General features: G+C 39.7%; 1 pseudogene; it reads left to right on the plus strand.

Moving 5' to 3' along the window:
- Positions 1–503: 503 nt before the first annotated feature.
- LOC103163912 overlaps positions 504–13,902 on the plus strand; it is a 56,307-nt pseudogene continuing 42,908 nt past the window's right edge.

Below are 13,902 nucleotides of genomic sequence, written 5' to 3' on the forward strand. Positions count from 1 at the left end.
ATTCTTTTTGGAGAATAAAACAAGATTTAGTAGCTTTCCACTTAATTTCAATGAAAAGAATCACTACCTTACATATTGCAGTGATAATGTAATGGGGGAAAGAAAACAAAAAAGTCTTTGTACAAATGACACCTCCTATAGTTGTTGTGAAGAAACTTTTCCCCTTGGTATCTGCTAACAAATTCTAATTAATGCTGCACATTCCTTTACTGAAATCATTTAATGCGGAACAAGGGGGGTAAAAAGAAATGCTGAATGCTCGTGATTGCCCTGTTAGAATTATGGGAGTGAAAGCCTGGGGCCCCAAACTTACTGTCTATTAAAGCCAAGCTTTGAAAAAGAAATGCAACCTACAAAAGCTGTCAATCTCCCTTGCCCCTAAAGCCTGGGTTCACATGGATTCAAGTGACAGCCCTCCTCCCCCATGCACAATACATCAATCTGTCTCTCCCACAAGCACCCACAGCCCATTGTGCTGGCCGCAGGTGCCTATTATGGCACCCATGGCTGCCTCCCACAGCTCCGCCCCTGAGAAACAGGAACTGCAGACAATGGAGCCCTGTGGGAAGACAGAGGTGGGTGTTGGGAGGGATAACAGACAGATGGTAAAGGGTATAGGGTAGTAAGGTAGTTTCAAAACAAATGTCAAACATTCAAAATTATTGCTTTCGTGTGCCCCCACCCCCATTAAGCATTGGTTTTGCTCTAGTCCCCATCTGCCTTAATTACGAAGACGTGTACCTGTGAGGATGAATATTCGACACCCTTTTTGGATAGTGGTAGAGAGGATGCCCTTCAGTTCTCTACTGTTTCTATTTACTTTCAGGGTTTCTCAAGGTCACAGACTGAAAGTTTTAGTTCAGGGACACTACTAGAGACCATACACAGAGAAACAAGTTTTACAAGGGCTTGTCATTTCCTTTCAATCTTAGTTTGAAGCTCTATACAGAGGTAAGGGATATATAGCAAGTAGCTACTTTGGGTAATACATCTTCAAAATCAAAATACTATGAAAAGTCTTTCAAATTCTGTATGAAGCAATTGTAAACTCCTTGGACCATTTCTTTTCTGCTAAAGAGATAGGAAAAGGAAAATGAGGTAGATTTACTAATCCAAGCACTGAGCATCTTTCACTCACCCTCATTTCCTGTTTTTGGGCATGTTAGAAAGGGAACAAAACTGCAAGAAATGTGACATTTTATTCATATCAAGTACCATTATTTTTTAAAGTACACCTTGGGCATTTCCTTTTGTAAAATATTACTTTTCTATGTTACTTTCATCTTCTATATGGTGGACTAATTACAAGAAATACACAGAAAAATTAAAACACATATCAAAACACATATACATATTCATCCAGACATTTTGATTTACTTGCTTTTGCCCTTATATGATCATTTTACTACACAACCTATTCTTATTCTTAAGATTATTTGTCATAAACCAAAGCCAAATTAAGAAAAATTTTATTAATGGTAATACTGTCTTAAGCAAAAGTGACCCAAAGAAATCTGGCACAACTGTAAGTCATGGTAAAGACAATTGGTGACTTGTTGGGATGAGGATACCCACAGAATAATGCCAGGGATGAAAACCAGCCAGTTTCCCTGAAGCAGACAAGAGGGTCTTGGTTTGCTGTCAAAAACCACAAACTGGGCTTTAACTAGGAACTGTCAGAGATCCAAGTGAGCTCCTGGCCAAGGAGAGCTTAATTAGCAGAATTGGTTTGAGTTTTTTTTTAAGTACATCAGAGAAAACAATCAATATGCTATGAAAGCACACAGTGGTCTAAAGTAGCACAAAACTCACTATTTTTATGTATATGTAGCTATTTTCACATTTCATTAACAATTTAAATTTAGATTTTAAACATATTATTGTGGCACGTTTTTCTTGTGTATCCTTTCAAAGACATTTATGCATTTATCACCAACTTGATATATGAATCCTTCCTCTTCTTGGTATAAAGGGCAGTATACATCATTTTTTTTAACCTGGTAGGAGATTAGTCCATATCAGAACATTAAAAATTGTAAGGCAAAATTTTTAAATATGATTAACTTTGAGTCAGAGTTAGTACTTATAAAAATTAGGACTGAAGTCCAAGTATGGAAAAATAGACAATTGGGTTGTCCACTCTGTTGTTTAGCTGCTAAAAAGATCAAGACACTTGGAAGCTACTCTGCTTTCTATTAATAATTGTTGCCTCGGGAATTTTAATTCAAATACTCAGAAATTAGATATAATTTTAATTATCCATTTAAATGTGCATCAGAGAGAATATGAAGGAAAAAATCACAGATAACCCCCAGATATGCCCTTTGTTGCAAGTGCCTTCTTGTAAACAATTTTTCTAGAAAAATCAAAAAGTTTGATATTTACTTCTTGGTACAGTTTATGAACTTTCTATGGCATCAAAAATATCTAGAGTTCAAAAGAAATTGTTAAAGCTTTTCAATTTTGCTGTGGTCTATTATTCATATTTCTGAGATCTTACAGAAATGACCTGTTTAACTCACTTAACTGGTTAAAAGACCCAAGTTTTAGCTGTAAAATTACATGAAAATACACAATCCTTTTACCCTATGATCCAGCACCAAGCTCTTTGACTTTTGAAAATTTTCTGTGATACTCAGTCTCTCCTTTCTTTCCGTGGGTTAGCATTCAAACTAATGGGTTTTGCTATGGCATTTTATACATATATACTGCTATCCTTCTTCCCACCCAACCCCTCATCCACCATTCCCTATGGAGGGATACCTTGCTCCGCCTTAATGCAGCAGGGAGCAGCTTGGTACTGCCTCAACTTAATATACCAGACTGTCTTGAATCCCCATGGGAGGCCTTACCTATCCAATATCTTAAGATGTTTTCCCGTGTTTTCTTCTGGAAGTTTCAAATTTCTAACTTCAAACTATACTACAAAGTCATAGTGACAATATTCAGTGTGGCACCAACACAAAAACAAATGTAGAGAAAAATGGAATAGAATAGAGGGCCCAGTAGTAAAACTATAGTCATATAAATCCTGAGAAAGGAAAGAAAATGTGTGTTGGGGATAATTCAGCCTCTTCAACAAAAGATAATGGAAAAATTAGATATGCATGTACAGAAAGTACAACCTTATCTCTCACCTAGTTCAAAGTCAGCACAAAATGAACAAAATACACTATGTAAAATCTAAAACTTGTGGAAACACAATTGAGCACAAAATGAGACATCTATAATCAAACCCTCTCCTCCAAAGATGTAGGAATCATCGTGGAAGGTAGAGAAGAAAGACGGTAAGAGCCAAAAGAAGGAGACGACTACAGTGGAGCTCTTTAGAGGATGGGGCTGTTTTACAAATGAACTCACTGCAGCTGTGACTTTGTGCACAAGACTTACACAAATACAAATTCAAGCCAGACAAAATCCACCACCTAGCTAAGGAACTATAGGCAATTGGTGGCTGTCAAGTGAGGGAGAAACAGTTTTTGAAGGGATGTGCTACTTGAAAGCCCAGCTGTGCTCCAGTTAGATGGTCCTCCACCCATGCACATACTGGTAATAATAAGTAGACTCAATAGATCTAAAAAAAAGAGTACATGAAATTGATAGGGAATAATGGAGGCTGTAGGGGAATTGCAAGGGCAGAAAAGAGAATAGATTTGATCAAGACAAATTATATGCATGCATGAAATTCTCAAACAATTACAGAAAAAGAAAATCCATTTTATTTTGATGCAAGAAATACCCTCCCAGCAGCATTCCTTGACTGTCTTATAACTACATGGTACTTTTTTCTGTGTCTAATCGCATTATTTGGTCTTGTGTAAATTATATTTATAAGGAACCTATTTTTGAAAGTGCTATTTAATTATTCAATTTGAAATTAAGCTTTTCATTTAGAATTATGGAGTCATGATCAGGTATAGGAAATAATAGGACATTTTGAGAAATCTTATGGACCTTTTACCTCAGTCATAACACCTTATAAAACTACAGCACACCGGACTTCTTAGTCCTACTGCAGCCTGTCTTCAGAAGCCTTTTGTCCACCCTACATCCATTCCTTGGGGACTCTACCTCTTGGTCCTGCCTCAAGGTCACTGAGATCTTTCCCAATGTCCCGCTCAGACTTCTCTTCTGGCACATTTCTGTTCCTTTGTGTAATCCTACAACCCACAGAAAAACACTCTATAAAGGAGACTGCAGTCGCCATAGTTGCTAAGGACACATAATGGGCATTTTCAATCAAAGGACAGAACACCCACCCAACAAAGACAAGACTAGATATACTAAGAAACACATTCAACATAATAAATCCAGATGTCTAGACCCCAGTAAATAACACAAGCATGAAGATCCTCTAGAAAACATGCCTCTTTCAGAAGCAAGCAGGGACTATTTGCAAATGTCTTAATGAAGACTGAAATCAAAGAGTTAGACAAAATGATTAAAACATTTCAAAGCATGAAAATAGAATTTAACAAATAACTAGAATCACTAAATAAAACCCAAATTGAACTAAAACTAGAAATAAAAAACTAAGGATATTAATGAAATATTAGAAGTAGGACTCAGCATTAGATTATAAGACATGGAAGAGAGAATTTCATGTCTTGAAGACAAAGCAGAAGAAATGGATACCTCATTCAAGAAAATGTCAATTTAAAAATAATCCAGGATACATGGGGGAGGGCCTAGGCCTGGCCCAGGATGATGTGGTAGACTATGCGGAGCCCCCGTCGAGGGCCCTACTCTGCCTGGGGAGTGGAGGCTGGATGGGGTGGGGGATAGGTGAGGGATTAGGGGGAGGGTTGGGGGGAGGGGAGGGAGAAGAAGAAGAAGAGATTGGCATGTGAAGCAAGCTTGTTCCTATTTTGAACTAGTAAAAAAATTAATTACAAAAAAGAAAAAAATAATCCAGGCACAAAACATCCAGAAAGTAATTTGAACACTGGGAAAAGACCAATCCTATGTATAGTAGGTATAGAATGAGAAGAAGAAACCCAGGTTAAAGATACAGAAAATGTTTTCAACAAAATAATAGAACAAAATGTCCCCAATATAATGACAGAGAATCCTATCAAGGTATAAGAAACATACTAAACACCAAACAGTAAAGACAGTCCCCATGACACATAATAATAAAAATACTAAATGTACAGAACAAAGAAAGGATATTAAAAGTTTCAAGGGGAAAAGCCAAGTAACATAGAATGGCAGGCTCATTAGAATAACACCTGAATTTTCAGTGGAGACACTGAAAGCCAAGAAGGCCTAGACTAAGGGATTACAGATACCAGCCCATACTACTGTACCCAACAAAACTATCAACCATAATTAGTGGAGAAAGAAAAACATTCCAAGATAAAACCAAATTTAAGCAATTTCTATCTAGCAATCTGCCTCTCAGGAAGGCATTAGATGGAAAATTTCAGTCTGAAGAGGTTAACTACACCAAACAAACAAACCTCAAGAAATAAATAATTCTAGAAAGTAAATGAAAAGACTGGGGAGGGTGCCATGTTCGGAACCGCCTGAGGCCTGGGGACTATGCACTACAGATCCCATCCCAGTGGAGCCCAGCCCATCCAGAGACTGCTAGCCAGTGTCCTAGTCCCTTTTCTCCACCCACCGGACTAGATAGGCTTGGGCCTGTTTTGGCCCACCTTCCAGTGCCCTGCCCAGAGCTGCCTGAGGCCTGGGGACCGCACACTGCAGATCCCATCCTGGCGGGCCAGCCCACTCAGAGACTGCCAACCAGCATCCTAGTCCATTTCTCTGCCCACGGGTCGAGGAATATGAGAGCCATCAGAATATCGGACCTGCTTGTACCCTCCAGAAGGGAACCTTGGTCACGTACCCACCAGGAGAGGAAAAGACTCCTCCTGCACTCACTGGAAGAAGGGATGGGAAGCAGACAATATAAAATCACATTCAAAAATAGGAAAACCAATATGATACCACCAGAGTCTAGGGACTCTAAACCAGGAAGACCTGAACATACCAAAACAGATGGAGCAGAAGAGAATGACCTTAAAAACAACTTGATGAAAATGATAGAGGGCCTCAAAGAGGATATGAGAAAATCTCTTAAAGAAATGTAAAAAAAAAAAATACAAAAAATCAACAAATCTCTTAAGGAAAGCCAAGAAAAAACAATCAAACAGATGAAGAAAACAATTCAAACAGTTCAAGACATGAAAACTGAAATAGACACAATAAAGAAAACACAACTGAGGGAATGCTGGAAATAGAAAAGATGAGTAAACAATCAGGAACTACAGATGCAAGCATAACCAACGGAATACAAGAGACGGAACAGAGAATCTCCAGTGTTGAAGATGCACTAGGAGAAATAGACTTGAAGGGACCAGCTGCCCATTTCGGCAGCCATAACAGCCTAACACGTGCTTGCCTGACTTTGCCTTAGTCACTAGGAGGTCAGATGCCTGCCTCATGTCAAGGAACCAATCAGAAGTTAGCTGATAGTGCTATGCTTTACGGCTCTGGGTGTGCTTTACAGGCAATTACACAGCAATGAAATGCAGAGCATAGCAATCACCCTGGCAGGGCCTATGGGCCATAACAACCAGCTGCCCAATCAACACAGGGCAAGTCCTCCTGGCCTGGAGGCACACCAATCCTGAACCTGTTCGTACCCCTAGACACTCCCCTTATGCTGCCCTATAAGATCTTGGTCCCGTGGTTTCTCGGCGTCTTTCCCAGCCATCCGCCATGGTGGATGGATGAAAGGCCCGAGCTAACATGGGGTTAGCTCGTTAAACAACTGCAATAAAACCTCTTGCTGGGGCTGGAGAGATGGTTCAGAGGTTCAGAGCACCAGCTGCTCTTCTAGAGGTCCTGAGTTCAATTCCCAGCAACCACATGGTGGCTCACAATCATCTGTTATGAGATCTGATGCCCTCTTCTGGTGTGCAGATATACATGGAACCAGAATGTTGTATACATAATAAATAAATAAAATCTTTTTAAAAAAGAGTCTGCAATCGATCCTTACTAATTTGTACCTTTTTAAAAAATGAGGTCTTGAGGAAGCAGAAAGGTTGAGTCAGGTGAAGATTAGAAGAAAGGATATGTGATAGGTAGGGTTTTAGTTGGGGGGGTGGTAGGGGAGGAAGGGAGGGAGAAGGGAACTGAGATTGTCATGTAAATCAATCTTGTTTCTAATTCAAATAAAAAAGATAAAAATAAAACACTATAGCACACACACACACAAATCTTGCTGTTTGCATCAAGTTTTCGACTCTGTCTGGTGATTGGGGTCATCACGGTCCTGGGCAGAAATCCTGGGGGCCTGAGCCTCCAGGGGTCTTTCAGATTAATCAAGCAAAGAAAATCTTAAGTCCAACAAATCCCTAACACAAAATATCCAGGAAATGTGGGATATCGTGAAAAGACCAAACCTAAGAATAATAGGTAGAGAAGAAGGTGAAGAAACCCACTTCAAAGGAGCAGAAAAAAACATTCACCAAAATCATAGAAGAAAACTTTCCCAAACTAAGAAAGACATGCCAATGAAAGTACAAGAAGCTTACAGAATACCATGTAGAGTGGGCCACAAAAAGTCCCCTCACCACATAATAATCAAAACCCCAAACATACAGAATAAAGAAAGAATATTAAGAGCACCTAACAAAAAGGTCAAGTAATATATAAAGGCAAACCTATCAGAATTGCACCTTACTTCTCCATGGAAACTCTGAAAGTCAGAAGGTCCTGGATATTCTAACTACACTCAGAGATCACAGATGCCAGCCCAGACTACTATACCCAGCAAAGCTTTAGATCACTATAGATGAAGAAAATGAGATATTCCATAAAAACATATATAAACAATACACATCCACCAATCCAGCCCTACAGAAAGTTCTGGAAGGAAAACTCCAACCCATGGAAGTTAACCACAACCAGAAAAATATAGGCAATAGATAATCCCACATTACCAAAAGCAAAGAAAAAAGGAGAGAGAATCCAAACACAATTCCTCCACCAACAACAAATTAAAAACAAACAAGAATGGAATAATCAGTGGTCATTAATATCCCTCAATATTAATGGTCTTAACTCACCTATAAAAAGCACAGGCTAACAGAATGTATTCAAAGACAGAATCCATCCTTCTGCTACACACAAGAAACACACCTTAACTTCAAAGACAGATGTTACCTCATCGTTAAGGGTTGGGAAAGGATTTTCCAATCAAATGGACCCAAGAAACAAGTGGGGGGTTGGAATATTAATATCTAACAAATTAGACTTTAAACTAAAATCAATCAGAAGAGATGAAGGAGGTCATTTCATATTCATCACAGGAAAAATCCATCAAGATGAAATCTCAATTGTGAACATCTATGCCCCAAATACAAAGGCATTCACATTTGTAAAAAAAAAAAATTACTAAAAGTCAAATCACCTATAAAACCTCACAGAGTTATAGTTCGAGACTTCAACACCTCGCTCTCACCACTAGACAGGACAACAAGACAGAAACCTAACAAAGAAACAAGGGAACTTATAGAAATTATGACCCAATTGAATTTAACACACATCTAGAGTACATCCCATCCAAACACAAAAGCATGTACCTTCTTCTCAGCGACACATGGAACCTTCTCTAAAACCGACTACATACTTGGCAACATAGCAAACCTCAACAGGTACAAAAAAATTGGAATAACCCCCTACATCTTATCAGACCACGATGCTTTAAAGTTAGAATTCAACAACAACACAAAATGCAGAAAACCTACAAACTCATGGAACCCTAAGCCTAAGCCTAAGCCTAAGCCTAAGCCTAAGCCTAACCCTAACTTCAAATCTAAGTTATCTGATATCCTTCCTCTTCTGGACTCCATGAGCTCTGCATGTGCATGCGTGTGTGTGCATGCACATGAGACACACACACACACACACACACAATAATAATAATAATAATAATAATAATAATAATAATAATAATAATAATAAATCTCTTAAAATGCCATCATATTCCACCCTTGGTCTCCAAAGGTCTCATGTTTTTATCATAATAAAAATGTGTTAAAACCATTTCTAATAGTTTAATCATTAAAACATTGTTGAAAAGTTCTTGTGAATCTTTGTAGAAAGCTGAACTTAAAACTAATGTGAGGGGAGGCATGGAGGGAGAGACTATGACTGGAATTGAGGGGCATTTGCAGGGGAGGGTTTGTGGAAACCTAGTGCAGTGGAAACTCCCTGGAATCTATGGGGGTGACACTAGAAAAGACTCATCATAGTAGTGGGGAATACGGAGTCTGTACCAGCCATCTTTAGTAACCAGGTAAGGCTTTCGGTGGTGAGAGTAGGACATCAGCCCAGCCACAAAACCTTCAACCTTAATTTGTGCTGATTGCAAGATGTGCTCAGCTAAAGGTGGCACAGAACTTGAAGGAGTGGCGAGCCAGTGACTGGTACAACGTGAGACCCATACCACAAAAGGGAGTCCACTCTTGACACTGCCTGGAGGGCCAGGAACCAGAGGCTGGATAGCCTGGGACCTAGAATAGAACTAAACACAACTGGTCAAAAGAAAAAAAAGTCAATAAAATGATCCCTAATTATAATCTGCTATATTCATACATCAGGTCTTAGCCCAACTGTTATCAGAGAGGCTTCATCCAGAAAATGATGGGAGCAGAGTCAGATATCCACAGCCAAACATTAGATGGAGCTTGAGGAACCCAAAAGAAGATGGGGAGGATAAATTGTAGGAGAGGGGTCCAGGACACCACAAGAAAACACCCCACAGAATCAACTAAGCAGGGCTCACAGGGACTCACAGAGACTGAAGCAGCAATTACAGAGTCTGTATGAATGAGGACCTAGTCTAAGCTAAGTCCCCTGAAAATATGTTATGGTTGTATAGCTTGCTCTTCTTGTGGGACTCCTAACAGTAGGAATGTATGTATCTCTGACTCTTGCCTGATCTTGGGACATGTGCACAGAGATGCCTAAGAAATTGGTTCTTCAGGATTTGTTTCAGCATTCTCATGTACCAGAAACTCAGAAGCTGATGCACACACAGTCAAAGGGAGCTCAAACACTGGTAGACCTTCTGCCAAACTTTGGCAATGTACATGTAATAGTGTTTTTTCAGACATTGAAAACACAAGAGCTATGCCATTATGGAGCTTTTTACCTAAACTTTAAAGCAAAACCCGGGAGGCCAGGCAATGTGCACCATGATCAGGTGACCTAAAGTAACCCTTGAGAAGTCACAGTATGAAGAAATATAAATGAAGCTAAAGATAAAAGTGGCAGCCAGAAGCATGGAACATCTGCTAAAAAAATCCAAAGGCAACAAGTAGGGCCAGCCCTAGAAAGAGTCCACATGGACTGTAAATGCAAGTTAGAGTAATGTGGTAGTCCAACCCCTCACTTCTCATGACATAAGGAGCCCTGAATACTGGATATGGCAGCACAGGATTTAATGATTTCCCTGCTATCCTCCTAATGAATTCTTGCCATCTTCCTAGTCCTCCCCTTTGAAATGGAAATGGTTTTACTTTAGAAGTATGTGACCTACATTTTATTCTATATAGGCTGACACTTCAAATGTTGCCCTTAGTCTCAAAGGAGACTTTGTGTTTGAAATTTTGATCAGTGTTATACCTGTTAAACAACAGGAACACTTGAAGATGGATTTATTGTATTTCCTCTTATGAAATGGATACAACCCATTTGGAGACCAGAGGTAGAATGCTATGATTTAAGGAGATACATTTGGGTATAAATTTAACATGGATTTGGATTTGTGATGGTTAATCTTGATTGTCCCAATAATTGAGTTGGAAAACACCTAAAATATTACCAAATCACAACTCATAGTAAGGCTCTAGCTCATTTCCAAAGAGGATTAACTAAGAGGCAGGGGATAAAACCAGCCCTTGCTAAGAGAGTACAATACCAATGGACATGACTGGAATAAAATGGGGGAAGTTCGGGGCTGGAAAGATTCAGAGGTTAAGAGCACATATTGTTCTTATAGAGGAAGTGAATTCAGTTCTCAGCACCCACATCAGGTAGCTCACAACTACCTGTAAATCCAGCTCCACAAGGATTTGATGTCTTTTTTCCACCTTCAGCAAAGTGGCAGGACACAAGATTAACTCAAGAAAAAATAGTAGCCCTACTATATACAGGCGATAAGAGGGCTGAGAAGGAAATCAGATAAATATCACCCTTTTAATAGCCAAAAAGAACATAAAATATCTTGGTATAACATTAACCAAACAAGTGAAAGACCTGTATAGCAAGAACTTTGAGTTTTTAATAAAAGAAAAAGAAGATACAAGAAAATGAAAGGATCTCCCATGTTCTTGGATAGGTAGGATCACCTATAGCAAAAATGGCAATCTTGCCAAAAGCAATCTACAGATTCAAGACAATCCCCATCAGAATCCCAACACAGTTCTTCACAGACCTTGAAAGAACAATTCAAAACTATATGGAGAAACAAAAGACCCAGGACAGCCAAAACAACCCTGTACAATAAAGGAACTCCCAAAGGCATCACCATCCCTGAAAAAACCTTGGTATTGGCACAAAAATAGACAGGTAGACCAATGGAATAGAGTTGAAAACCCTGATATCAACCCACACACCTTCAATCTCTTGATTTTTGACAAAGAAGTTAAATTTATATGATGGAATAAAGAAAGCATCTTCAACAAATGATGCTGGCATAACTGGATGCTGGAATGTAGAAGACTGTAGATAGATCCATGTCTATCAACATGCACAAAACTTAAGTCCAACTGAATCAAAGACCTCAACATAAATCCAGTCATGCTGAATCTATTAGAAGACAAAGTGGGAAATACCCTTGAATTAATTGGTATAGGAGACTGCTTCCTAAACATTACACTGGTAGCACAGACACTGAGATCAACAATTGATAAATGGGACCTCCTGAAACTGAGAAGCTTCTGTAAGGCTAAGGACATAGTCAGTAAGACAAAACAACAGCCCACAGACTGGGAAAAGATATTCACCAACCCCACATCTGACAGAGGGCTGATCTCCTAAATATACACAGAACTCAAGAAGCTATTCTCCAAAACACCAAACAATCCAATTAAAAAGTAGGGTACCGAACTAAATAGGCAATTCTCAATAGAGGAATCTAAAATGGCTGAAAGACACATAAGAAAGTGCTCAACATCCTTAGCCATCAGGGAAATGCAAATCAAAACAACTCTGAGATACCACCTTACACCTGTCAGAATGGCCAAAATCAAAAACACCAATGATAGTTTATGCTGGAGAGGATGTGGAGAAAGGGGAACACTCCTCCACTGCCGCTGGGAGTGCCAACTTGTACAGCCACTTTGGAAATCAGTATGGTGATTCCTCAGGAAAAAGGGAATCAATTTACCACAAGATGCACCAATTCCACTCTTAGTCATATACCCAAAAGAAGCACATTCATACAACAAGGACATACGTTCAACGATGTTCATAACAGCACTATTTGTAATAGCCAGAAACTGGAAGCCGCCTAGATGCCCCTCAACTGAAGGATGGACAGAGAAAATGTGGTACATTTACACAATGGAATACTACTCAGCAGAAAAAAAAAACAATGGAATCTTGAAATTTGCAGGAAAATGGATGGAACTAGAAGAAACTATTCTGAGCAAGATAACCCAATCACAAAAAGACAAACGTGGTATGTACTCACTCATATGTGGATTTTAGACATAGAGTAAAGGATTACCAGCCTACAATCCACACTTCCAGAGAAGCTAGTAAACAAGGAGGACCCTAAGAAAGACATACATGGTCCCGTGGAGAAGGGGAAAGGGACAAGATCCCCTGAGCAAATTGGGAGCAAGGGAGGAAGGGGGAGGAAGCTAGGAGAATGAGAAGGAGAGAAGAGGAGGGATGCAGAGGACATGAGGGAGCAGAAAGGTTGAGTCAGGGGAAGAATAGAAGACAACAAGAAAGGAGATACCATAATAGAAGGAGACATTTTAGGTTTACAGAGAAATCAGGCACTAGGGAAATGTCTGGAGATCTACAAAGATGACACCAGCTAACAATCTAAGCAACAGAGGAGAGGCTACCTTAAATGTCTTCCCCTGATAATGAGATTGATGACTGACTTATATGCCATCCTAGAGCCTTCATCCAGCAGCTGGTGGAAGTAGAAGCAGACACCCACAGCTAAACACTGAACTGAACTGGAATCCAGATGCAGAGAAGGAGGAGTGTTGGGCAAAGGGGTCCAGACCAGGCTGGTGAAACCCACAGAAACAACTGACCTGAACATCAGAGAGCTCTTTGTCCCCACAATGATAGCTGGGAAACCAGCATGGGACTGATCCAGACCCCAGGAACGTGGGTTTCAGTGAGGATACCTCAGAAATCTACGGGACCTCCTGTAGTAGTTCAATACTTATCCCTAGCATAGGTGTGGACTTTGGGAGCCCATTCCACATAGAGGAATACTCCCTGAGCCAAGACACATGGGGGTGGGCCTAGGCCCTATCCCAAAGGATATGATAGACTCTGATGACCCTGAATGGAAGGCCTCACTCTCCCTGGGGAGCAGAAAGGATATGTGATAGGTAGGGTTTTAGTTGGGGGGGGTGAGAGTGGAGGGAGTGGGAACTGGGATTGACATGTAAAACAATCTTGTTTCTAATTCAAATAAAAAATAAATTTTAAAAGAAGAGATTTTGTTTATTTGTTTCCTTGTTTGAGGCACAGTCTCACTATGTAGTCCTGGGTGGCCTGGAACTTGCTGTAGAGACTGGGATGGCCTCTGTTTCATAGAGATCCACTTTCCTATCCATCTCAAGTGTCGGAATCAAATCATGCCTTGCTATATACTTCAATATTTAGAAAAAAATCATTGAATCT

The sequence above is a fragment of the Cricetulus griseus genome, chromosome X (genome assembly GCF_003668045.3).
Source record: "Cricetulus griseus strain 17A/GY chromosome X, alternate assembly CriGri-PICRH-1.0, whole genome shotgun sequence".
NCBI classification, from domain to species: Eukaryota; Metazoa; Chordata; class Mammalia; order Rodentia; family Cricetidae; genus Cricetulus; species Cricetulus griseus.